This window comes from Cuculus canorus, chromosome 5, assembly GCF_017976375.1.
Source record: "Cuculus canorus isolate bCucCan1 chromosome 5, bCucCan1.pri, whole genome shotgun sequence".
Taxonomy (NCBI): domain Eukaryota; kingdom Metazoa; phylum Chordata; class Aves; order Cuculiformes; family Cuculidae; genus Cuculus; species Cuculus canorus.
In genome coordinates, this window is record NC_071405.1 from 45,379,203 (window position 1) to 45,392,231 (window position 13,029).

A 13,029-nucleotide genomic window follows, 5' to 3' on the forward strand; every position below is an offset into this window, starting at 1 on the left:
TGTTTAAATGAAAGGGAGAAAAAGTAGCATTTGCTTTACAGGTCTCTGCCTAATCAACAGAATCTGGAGCAGCACAAGAAACCTGTTGTTCTGATCACACACACAGGACTCCAATGCACCAACAGACTCTGCAACTTCTCCCTCTACTCCTAGGGGTTTGGCTGCCTGTGCTGAAGGCCAGCTTTAATATGGCAGAGCTCTAACCTTGGATCAGACTTGTGTGAGAAATAGTTGTAAAAAGCCTTGTTGGGGACCTCCACCTTCACTCACGAGCTGCATCTAAGTTCAGGCCTCGCTCCTTACTGAGCTACTACATAAATGTATATGTACCTGGTCACACACCCTGCTTATCTTCACTCACTGATTTGAATTTCTGGTTTGACATCATATTTACCTCTTTACTATGGACTTATCTGGCAACAAGTAGACTGTAGGCTGATCTTATTACAATCACTAGAGTTGTTCTCTTCTTCTTCCTCAGATACCATTCCTTTGGTGTGGAATTTAGGCCTACAAGGTTAGATTTTCAGTCACTTGTTGATGAGAAGCAACATCTATGTCCAGCTTAGAAGGGATCACAGACCATCTACTGCACCTATTTCACACATGAATCAAGAGATTCAGAACAACACCATGCTACAGAAAGAATCAGAAACTGAAAGAGTCAACATCAAGTATCTGAATTTTCAGAACTTTAAAGAACACACTTGACCCTCACAGAGGATTGTAAAAAAATTCCCTGTCTCATGCAGCTGAAATTTTTTTCATGATCCCGAAGTAAGTTTGGTCAGCTCAAGCCTGAGCATTTAAACAGGGGAATTTAATACCTCTAGGAAGGTAAAGGCAGCAACCTCAGCATCTGTTAGTGATCAGTACTTAGGGGTTCTAAGAACGACACATCAAGAAGTAATATTTTCTAGGTGCCATATGTGGGTAGCAAAATGCCTGAAGTGTGAGATTCATGAAAGGGAAATACAGCATAATCTATCATCTCTCCTTTGAAAGTCCCTTGAATATGCCAATATACAGACACCCAAATCCTCGTACCACAGACATAATTTATTGTCTCCTGGAAATATGTTTTAATTACCCAATTTTTGAAGTTCCATTTTTAAAAAATATAGGTTCCTAGCTCACACAACCCTGCTGGAAGACCCTTTCAGAGCCTTGCTCTTTGAATGGTTACAAAATTTTACTTTCCATTCCAAATATAAGTAATATGTATCCTTTAACAACTTCTATCCCTCTTTCATATTTATCCCCTGAATTTATTTATAAAGAAGTATCGTATCTTCTCTCAGACTTTATTTGTCTAAGCGAAATGAAATTTCTTTGTTTTTTCCACCTAAAACCACATATTCCACTCTCTCATTTGTCCCAGGTGCCCTTCCAAGAACTGCATTTGTTCCAAATTATGTTTATCTTTCTTGAGCACAAATGAACAGAATTGTGCACAGCATTCCAAATGACGGTTTAGCTACATTTTATAAAACAATACAAACATTTTCCTCTCTCTACTAAAAATATCTTTTCTAATATTCCCTAGAATATTAAGCATATTCATAGCTGTACAAAATGAATGAATACTGGTAGCTTATATTCTCCTTTTGGTTCACCATAGAATTCACATCTTTCTTTTTTAATTCACCTTGCCTCTAGCTGCTGCAAAACAAATACAGAACCAAAAGGCATTTCATACACCTTACTGCTTTGCCCAGCTGAAATTCTTTCTGAGATGCGGTTCTTCCACCTGCATTTGCTTTCATGTTCCTCTGCATCTGCTCTCTATTCAAATTGAGGCTCTTCTCGACATTTACCTAGTCCTTCTTCTGTCCATATATGTCAGCTACTCAAATGGAACAAATAATCTAAAAAGAGAAGGGATTTCCTGTCAGAATGTGTCACAATTTTTTAAAATCTATAGACTGAAAAGGAAACATTTGATTCCCAGAATCCTTAAGAAGAGTTGACTAAATTTGATGACACCTGCCTTAATCGAACAAGGATGAACTCAAACCTAAATAATAGGGAAGGCATCAGATAGCACCTCTCAAATTTTATATAAAGATCTCACAGAGTGGATTGTATTGTGTTTCACTTCTCTCGTCCTATATATATTTTTTCCCATATATATAATATATATGAAAAATCCAGTTCCCCACATAATTTTTGTTCTGTATCATATCAATCTAAGTAAAATCTCACATATCACATTACAATATCATTCAGCTGAACTGCATGATTATGAGCCAAGAGAGACCTCTTAAAAGGGTCTGAACTGGATTTTAGAGACATCTCTGAAATATTTTTAATGTGCTGATTCCTGGTCTCTGCACTCAAGATATTGACAACAATTTGTCAAGCCTTTAGAGCTTGTCTACAGTACTGTCTGATATAGTCACATGTAAAAAATGAAACAGAAAAAAGACATCTGATAAAAATATTTGCTATAAATCAATTGCACCTATCAAAATAATCTCTATCCTTGCCTGTTTTAGGAAGTTTAATATCTCTTGTTATTTTCAGATGAGGTTGACACAGTGCCAGTTTCAGAAAGGTCTTTGTGGTTTATCTGCAATATAAATAGTTCACAGAGTTATGAAACCATAGGCTTATTTGGTTATTAATTCCTGCTTGTTTCCTCAGAAACATGAATATAATATATTTCTGATATATAATTTCATATTCAGAAACTGAACAAATTACAAAATATTGTAAAAGAAAAGGAAACCCATTACCAAGAATAGGACAATAGCTGCTACAAAGAGATCTATCCATGCTTCATCTCTTAGCTATTCTTTTCCTTTTTATTTATTTATTTGTTGGGGGCAGTTTTTTGAGTTTTTTTGCTAGATGAAGCAGCAATGACTGAAGGCAATTCTGCTTACTTCCTGTTCTCATAAAGCCATTTGAGGAAATCAGTATCTGATTTCCAAGATCCTTGTATGAAACAGAAAGGCAGTTTATCAACATACTTGAAAAGATATTTTACCCGTAATATAGTATCCATGTATTAGGGGTGGATATTAGGGGTTCACTATTCAGTCAACTTTTTTTACTCAGTCTTTTCTGTACAGCTGTCAATCTTTTGAGCTACTCAGGACTGGATTTCTGGTGCCCATTTCTTCAAGACAGTTTTCTCTTTTGTTATGAAACTAAATCTTTCTTTACTAAAAAGGCTTCACTTGGCTAAGAAAACTGATACATATTTCCTATCTGACTGTTAGTTTTTAGCTTTTTTTATTGAATATATAGCCCTTTTTAACAGAGTTTTTTGGTTTGCTAACAATTATAGAAATTGCTTCTGCCAGGCTTGTGTATTACATTATATATTACCAACCACTGCTTGGTATTTATTTTTTGCTTTCAGAATAGAATTACAGAAGCCCAGCAGTGTTTTTACAGACTGAATTTATGCCATCTGTAATATAAAAAATCGAACCAGTTTTGCCTTCTGTAATGGAAAAGATAATTGATTTCAGCTTTTTACATCTAGTAGATGTTTTCTTGCTGCTTCAACACAAACTCTTAGGCATATTAGTGTCTTGTGTTTGTTTTTTCTAACAGTAAATACTAAACCTACTGATAACATTGTTCTGTTTTCCAAAAAAGTACATCTGCAAAGAGCAGACACAAGTTGCCAAAACAGAGAATACCCTAAGCTAAACCTAGACGACTTGCCTACTACTACCAGAAAAGGAATTGTTTCACAATTCATGAAGTAACCAAAATAATATAGCAAATTCTTATTCAGTTTTTACTGCATCTCCACTAGCATAAACGTCCAATAAACTAATTTTAAGTTAAATGTACTTCTAGTAAAAAGTCTAGGTAAAGACAAAAGTCAGCTCAGAAAGCCCTAACTACAGAGAGAACCTGTTTTAGTAGAAAATACAATAAGCTTTCTACAGCATTAAGTTACTTAGAAAAATGCTGGATGTATAATAATCAGAAAAATTTAAGCTTAATTCAGAAAGAATTAAGCTGAAATCAATGAAATTATTCCTATATAAGATTAAAGTGAGATCATTAAGTAGCAAAATTGTGGAGACTAGAGCAATGTATAAATACTTATTAGCTTTATAATACATTGAATGCTATTCAACTTTCAGTCTTTTATATTTTAATTATGCATGTAGGATCTGGGATAAACATTTCCCATATTCCATCCGCTCGGCTAGACATACAAACTATCCACTTTTTCTGTGACTCTAGCTTGCACCAGCAAACGTATCTATTTTGCACTTTCTCCCAAGATATGCGTACAGCTGTGTCTCTGTCCCCACCCCTCACCGAATCAGGTGGGAAGGACAGGTAAAAGCCTCAGGCATGACACACACACACACAGCTAGGCAGGTGCAGACATGCTCTCCTGCATTTCAGGTCTTGCCACTGCTGGCTGGGGGCCATTACCTGCTTTGAGCCATAAACCCATACCATGCCAGGTCTGTACAAGCTGATTACCTGATAGGGGAGAAAAAACTGGTATGAAATATCCCTGTTGTAAATACAAAACATAACTTAAAAGACAAACTGCAAAACTCGGTTAAGAGTTGGAATGCACAGAGCTGAATCAGAATACTTACACTCTTACTCTAAGATACATCCTTAGGGAATGGCTCAGTTCTACACTGAATAGCTTCTGCTTCTAACAGATTGCTTCTGATTTTTCTAGTTTATCACATGGTAGACTGCGTTCACACTACATAGTTACTCTATGCAAATGCTGCCCAACAAGTGTGGACAGAGAAAGGTTATACAACAAGTCATTAACATCATAACTCATTCTATTATATTAATAACTCATCTTACTAAGCAATTTAAGCAAAGGCATAACTTGGCACCATCTACCCTATCAACATGCTACCAGCAGTAGAGATTTATTAAAATATTTTTAAAATAAATCATCAGAAAGTATTTTAAAAATGCAATTAAGGTAAGAATTTCAACATAATGGCTGATGCAACAAAGTAAAGAAAATGGTGTATGCAAACTGCCAATTTTAGTACATGGAATAAAGAACACTAAAATCAATTAAGAGGTGATTTAATTAGTTTTAATTGTTATTAACAGGCAACATGCTATATTAGGCAAATGACTATAAACCAGCCGAAAATAGGGATTGGGCTACAACTATGTTAGAAAGCAGAACAACATTAGAATAGTATGGCCTTCTAGAATATTTTACAATCCAAATTGCCAGCACAAATAAAATTGACAGGAGGTGAGCCAAAGGAAGAAGATATGAGAAAGAAGCAGAGATATAAACATGCTTATTAGCTGAATATCACAAAAATATTAATAACATAATTTACTTAGTATTCTTTGGTCAAGATTTTGTTAAAAACGAATGCTGGAACACAGAAAAAATTATGAACAGAGAAATGGAAGGTAAACTTAAAGTAGATAAGGGGGGAAACACAGTGAGAGAATGAAATATGTGATCAATACATAAATAACTGTTGTTCTGTAAGCAGAACTAATGCATATATCCCTGAACTCTGCATGCTATATTCTGAAAGGATAATCAGAACCTCTCCTTTATATATTTATTTTATTCATAGAAGCAAGATGGCAAATGCTATGCAAAGTGATTCCTTGTATATAAGCCATCTGTCATTTTAGTCATAATTTCTTAGATAATAATGATAATGGTTAAATCAAAAATTAATTTAGTCAGAACGATGGATTATGTGTTGTTATTTACAAATATTCACTTGTCTTTCTTCAATTTTGGTGACATTTTCATTGTTGATGTTAAAACTAGGCTATTTACTTCATTATTTCCAATGTCTATGTAATTTAGCTCATTCAACGGTTTTATTTCTTCTAGACTTTCTTCATAATTTTTGCAAACAATGTAGTTGCAAACAAAGAATCACCTAATTTTAGACTGGCAAATATAGAATCCTTAGAATAAGAAATTTTAAATTAATTTTAAATTTTAAATTAAATATATATTTGAGCAACCATTGGACCTATACCACCAGTGACTTATTCTAGATGTGCTGGTCTTGGTGATTCCCAGAGTGAGACCATCAGTATCAATACAGTAAGGAAGCAGGACAATTTTTTTTTTTGCCATGGATTCCCTGTGAATATTGATGTTCTGTACATAAACAAATCACTCATACCCTCAGTTTGTGAGTAATTCTGCAAGATAACAAAATACCACGGATGCAAAGAAACCAGGATTAGCAGAAAACTGTTCCTCATTTCTTGTGGAGCAAGGCATTTGCTGAGAGCTTCTGAATCCTAAAACTTTAGGTGATCGACTTCACCTAGATTCAATTCTTTAAAGAGATGACAAGGAAGTGGCTATACCTCCTACATTCAAAAAGTTCTGTGATGAAAAATGCAAAGAAAGAGCAGAAGTGATTATTGTTAGCAACTACTAGAATATAGTTAATGTTAAGGTAGTAACTGATGACAGAAAAGTTCACCTGACTCATCTCAAAGCACTCACAGTGATTCTTGAGGCATCCTGAGCAGTTGCAATTACATTCTTTTTTATGGTGTACTTTCCTTTTCCCAGGGGTTGGTAAGGAAGCCTATGGGTTTCTATCAAGGCAGGCCTAACACAAAAATTGCTGGATTATGACAAATTGAAATAAATGTTTTTAAACACCTGAATGACTGTGATCCAGTATTTAACAAAGAAGTTCTTACTTGCTGCTCTTGTTATTGGTGGTATGAAGCCCATGGATAAAGGAATCTTCCATGGCATGTGACAGCACAAATTCAAAGATTCCAGAACACTAAGACTTGGCTCTACCATGGGAAATAACTTACATAGCTTTCATGGAATAACCTAGATGACTCATCTGCTATTCTTTTTGAGGTGCTTTTCTTTCACTGCTGATGCTAATTGCATCACAAATAAAAAGTTCTCAGTGAATAAAGAACCTTTGCATAACAGTTACATACTTGTCAAAAGCTTAAGACATATCTTCTTTTAACAATGATGCAATACAAAGACAATTCACTGAAATTGGCACTGGATTGGAGTAGCAGGTCTTGATTTGGTCTCAAGACCTCACAATGCCATGGACTACTAAAAGACAGGTTATATGCACTTCATGTACTGTATTTATGGATGACATAAGTATGCTTTGATCAGTGACAAACAGGATCTATCATGCTCTGTAAGATGCCATCTATAGTAGTGAAAGGAGCACTTAGACACCACCAACCCCATTAGCTGAACTACAGATGAGCATCTGATTTGAAAAAAAGTTGTTGCATATTGACAGCAAACACTGCTGTCACTTTCACTGGTTGGCTGGGGCAAAGCTCTAACTCTAATTAGATTAACGTCTTGTAGAACACCAAAATGATGTGAGTGATGCAGAGAGAGCTCTGGAGAGTTGCGTACAAGAAGCACAAAGCCATTAATATATCCTTAAAGCATTAGCAATAGAATAAGACTTTTCGTTGTCATGTTAAAACTTAACATAACACATTAAACATAACATACTATGTTAAAACATAGCACACACATTAAATTAAAGTATTGCCAAGAACATGCGGTTTGATATACACACAAAAATTAGCCCACATATTCTTTATTCCACTAATAAAATCAGCCTCCAAATGTAGAAGGAACCTGCTTCTCACTAGTGCAAGGTTCAGTTTCACTGCCAGGAGAGCCAACTTTGTATTGCTGTATGGTCAACCAGAAATACAGTCAAATTTCTTTGTGTAAGAATAATACAGAGGCAACACTTAGCTTTATTTAGGATAAAAACAATAACATATTTCAAATACTTTAACTAGTGGAAAAAAGAATATCGCTATTTTTTTTTCATACTTGAAGCTGATACAATGTGTACTGTACTTTTTTGCCTTTTTTTTTAACCTTACTGGCTTTAAATTGCTCAGTTTCATGAAGAAGATTGTTGTAATAATTATTGCAGTTGTAGTTGTTGCAAAAATCACCATTGTCAAAGCAATCACAATATCTATGAATAAGATGTAAAGTAACATAAGAAATTAAAAGCTTAACTGGTTTATGTGCAAATTTTTAAGTCTAAATTCTACTTCTAGGCAAAATGTTCAGTTTCTACTAATGAAAAATATTCCTTCCTCTGTAATTTCATCACATTCAAACCTAGACAAAGAGCTTCTCTCTCTCTTTCTTTCAATTTTATGATTTGTTAAAAAAAACCAGTCCATCAATGAATCAAACTTTAATTATCTTATATGGGCATATATCTCGGTGCATATTATTTATATATATGAGCAACAGCAAGACAGAGAAATTATATTTCCCTATACAGCTTTTACATTCTAAATCGGATTTTCCAGATATGCTCTGAAAAATTCTTCTAGCTTCTCTTTATTTTTCAAACTATGGATTATATGCAGTCTCCGCATATAATTGGTGCATCTTTATATCTCAGGATCAGATGAGTAATTTTTGACACATAGGTATTGTTCATTTTAAAACACATTTCTTGTGCCTTTGTCCCTTAATCACTAGATTGTAGTTAGCATTTATTAAATGTTGATAAACTATTACTTACAATTTGAGAAACTTATACTTTGTGCAGTTAAGTGGTTTCTTAGACTTTGTAACCCCTGAACCAAAAGGTAAGTTGCACAGGCTGAAAAAGGAAAAAAAATATCAGGAAAAAATGTACAAATACAACTATAATGAACGCTAATTATTCTATAGTTTTGAAACAGTAAATACTGCTTTTACTTTTTTATACCAGCGTTAGTGCTAATTAACAATTGTGATCTCAAGGAGTGCATGAGAAAAATAACATAAACCACCTGTCCTCCCTCTCTATCTGTTAGCTGTCACTATATGGAACGATTCTGCCCCTAGTCATACAACCTAGTAATAGTTTTGAAACTGCAAATCTCTCTCACCTTTCACACTGGGGTTGCGTCTGCTCTTATTTAAAAATGATCTGCAATTAAATATTGTCAAAATAATTCCCTTAGCATTAGAAATACAGGTTAAACACGTTATTACAATTAGATTGAGTGCACCCTCAGCAAGTTTGCAGATGACACTGAGCTGGGTGGAAGCGTGGATCTGCTGGAGTGTAGGGAGGCTCTGCAAAGGGATCTGAACAGGCTGGACTGCTGGGCCAAGGCCAATGGCATGAGGTTTAACAAGGCCAAATGCCGGGTCCTGCACTTGGGGCACAGCAACCCTATGCAGTGCTACAGACTAGGGGAAGAGTGCCTGGAGAGCTGCACGGAGGAGAAGGACCTGGGAGTATTGATTGACAACCATCTGAACATGAGCCAGCAGTGTGCACAGGTGGCTAAGATAGCCAATGGTATCTTGGCTTGCATCAGAAACAGCACGGCCAGCAGGTCCAGGGAGGTATTCTGCCCCTGTACTCGATGCTGGTCAAACTGCACCTTGAATACTGTGTTCAGTTCTGGGCCCCTCACCACAAGAAGGATGTTGAGACTCTGGAGCGTGTCCAGAGAAGAGCAACAAAGCTGGGACAGGGGACAAGAGGGAATGGCCTGAAGCTCCGTCAGGGGAGGCTCAGGTTGGATATCAGAAAAACACTCTTCAAGGAAAGAGTCATCGTGCACTGGAACAGGCTGCCCTGGGAGGTGGTCGAGTCACCTTCCCTGGAGGTGTTTAAGGAATGGGTGGATGAAGTGCTTAGGGACATGGTTTAAGGGAGTGTTAGGAATGGTTGGACTCAATGATCCAGTGGGTCCTGGTGATTCTATGATTCTATAATTCTATATCAATTAACTTAGAAATTAAATGTTTATTTTTCATGCAAATGGACAGCACAATTGCACTGATCCTAAGAAACCCTGAAACCATCATACACGGTCTTTGCCACCAACTGGCATTGTGACTGCCAGGAGATATACAGAAAGCATTCTTACAGAACTGCATTTTTCTTACAAGAGAGAAGCAGCTATGCAACAGGAAAATGTTACTTCCATGTAACACTTCCAAGTGTACATGTTACACTTACTTCCTTCACATCTAAAGAAAGAAGAAAAAAATGAGAGCAGAAGGACAGCTTAATTCAAAAGTTGAAGCTATTAGTCGCTAGAAGCGTTTAGATATAATTTCTGAACCTAATTCTTCTAGTCGCTGTGAAGACAAGAGAAACAGAAGAATTCTCAAGCAAATACAAACTAAAACCCACATGTCGGTGCACTCTGCCTCAGCTTTTTCTTCCCCATCATTACAACCAGTGAATGAGAGTTTGAATTTTATAAAGGATCATGACCTTTAACTTGAATGTGCCTGGTTTACTCTTCTCATGGTTTCTCAAATGGCTTCTGACAAATGTAAGTTAACATGCTCCATACCTGGAGCACCTGCTGTGAGATGCTTATGCTCAGCACCATTGATAATGAGAGCAATATCTGTGCTTCTATGACGTCTAATGTTAAAAGGCTTTGTTTTCTCTTTGCATCAAAATGCACTACTGTATTAAATTATAACAAAAATAATGAAGTAAACCACATTAATAGTATTTTTGAGGAAGCTATATTTATGCAAAGAAATATTTAAATTTAAACTATACTCAAATACTTTGTTGCTACTTAGATGAAAATGTGTTACTCCATTTATACACCACTAACTTTAGGACCTCAGAAACCACTTTCTTTAAAAACTGATCGCATTTCAAGTTCACATAACTACGTAAATGTTAGGGAGGTATTCTGAATCCCAAGGATGAATTATACCCAAAGACTCCAATGCTGCTATTCATTTACAGAGAAACAGTGACACTTTATGGCAAGCTAGGGTAAATGCAAATGTATGCAGGTGCTTATGCTAAATATGCTTTATATAAAAAATAATCTGTATATTAAAACACTCAATAAAATCAACATATCCATTATATCCTTCTCACTATGCTGAAGCGCCTAGAATTTTTTCAGTTATAAAATGAAGTAAAATAATAACTGTTAATAGCTACATTAGCTTTGGCTCATCTCCCATTTGCTGCTTTAGAACATACACACATGCAGTTTCTCATTAACAACCTATAATAACTATCTGACAGGCTACAGATAATTTCATATTTTATTGTACTTGATTGAAAATAATTATGTTGGTCATGATACTTAGGAATCAGATGAATTGGTTTTAGGTTTTGTGTGCCACAGTGATTATACAGAGTATTTGAGTAATTCCTTCCAACTGGCAGATAACCTGGGATTAATAACTGATGATTAGCTTTCATCTAAGAAACTGTATTTCTAGATATATAAAGGTTTTCATAACAAATACCGCCTATCTTTTACATCTTCGCAATCACAGACTGCAATCTCTCAAGCAAATGGATCATTATGCATTAAGATATTTGCTTTTTGACCCTTAATTCTGATTTATTTTTGGAAGCACCTATTGAGATCTAACGCTGTAGCTCCTCAACTTCGGTGATATGGATTTCTGGTTCCCTAAATTGCTCCATAGGTCTTTTTAGAGCATATTCTAGCTATTTACTGATATGCTAGCTTCAGATTCAATTTCCTAAGCATGACATGCCATTGTAATTTTTCATGTTTCATATGATTTGTTTAGCTGTGATTTTAAATCACAACTTTTCCTTCATATGAAGTAATATTCACATTGATTTTTTTTTTATTTCCAGTTGCTAAATACAAATAATATATTTTACACACACACATATTTATATACAAAGTACTGTTAAAGGTAAAATTTAGACTGAGAGTCCAAGTAAGGAACTGCCATATTATTCTTGATACAGCCCTTACTAAGTGGGACTTTTTGATGACAGCATGGTACAAATACGTTAACTTTCATTACCATAAAATTTTGCTATCAGTTACAGGATATGGATACCAGACTTTTGTGAACATCTAGATTCCTTTGCTATACTACACAATGCTGATAACTTGCTGCCACTCACCATTTCAGATATTTGAAGTCTGAAAAATTGCTCTGTTTCAGGGATTCTTGATAACATTACTAATGGCATCTCTTACCTAAGCCCAAAATATGATGTTTTAAATCTGAACAGGCATGCTTTAAAATATACTTTAAATTCCAAGCAAATACAATACATTTAAAAATTTATCTGCATGAATCATATATTTTAAAGCAAGGATTGTATTCAAATGTAATACTGAGAACAGTTCATTTACTTGGCAGAATGATTTTTGCTTATATTTCAAGTAAAAATATTCCTGAAGAATCACAATGAACAGTAACATACTTCACAGTCACAATGACATTCAGTGTCTCCAACACCATGAAGCATCAACTGATTTCTAAACTGCCTTGGAGATGTTAGGCGATAGTCACAGCAAATTAAGCAAAACAAGAATTAAGCTTGAATTATTTAACTTTATAGGGATCAGTGTTTTTAAGTCTAAGAAAAAATACTCACCTAAGACTGAACTGCAAATTCAGTTGTACCTATAGATCAGATTGTTCTAAAATTAACTTTTGCTATGGTGACAAATTTCTGTGTGTTCCACACACAGATGCGTTCCATCATATATGTGGCGTCACTTGTTTTATTAAAAACCAAATTATCATCTATCTTGCTGATCCATTAACTTACTATAGCATTGTCTTCACACAAGTCACACATCCAAATGAAGCCTTGCCCCTCTCAGTACACACTTTAGAACACTTGAATGGACAACCTTGAAAACCTGACAACAAAATTACAGTAAAAAAAAAAATTGAAAAATTCAAGCATTTTAAGAGAAAAATTAAGTTGTAAAGAACATCTCTCCAATACACAGGGAATGCTAATGTTAAAGCCAGATTGTCATCCTCAGCTCTGTTTCTTTATACACATTGCACATGTGATAAAGACTCAAATACTAATCAGCTGTCCAAGGGTATTTGGCAGAGTCTAACTAGGCAAGTTGTGCTCAGATGATCTTGGGAAAGCCCACTCCGTAACTACCCTGAACTGAAGCCAGAATGAACACATGACAGACAGGAGTCGACCAGACTGGAACGAATAGGAACAAAAACAGGTGAAAACTCTAGATGCTATTCTTCCTTTCTCCACAACGCGGCAGTGTAGGAAACCGATGGAG

The 13,029-nt window shown here is 35.4% G+C and overlaps 1 long non-coding RNA gene across 1 annotated transcript; it reads right to left on the reverse strand.

Moving 5' to 3' along the window:
• Positions 1-2,530: 2,530 nt before the first annotated feature.
• LOC128852381 (uncharacterized) lies at positions 2,531-9,564 on the reverse strand. Its single transcript, XR_008450199.1, has 3 exons — positions 8,526-9,564; positions 4,414-4,464; positions 2,531-2,572 (listed from the first exon to the last, which is right to left on the reverse strand). It is a non-coding gene; the product is annotated as an uncharacterized LOC128852381 (long non-coding RNA).
• Between the last annotated feature and the right edge of the window lie 3,465 nt (positions 9,565-13,029).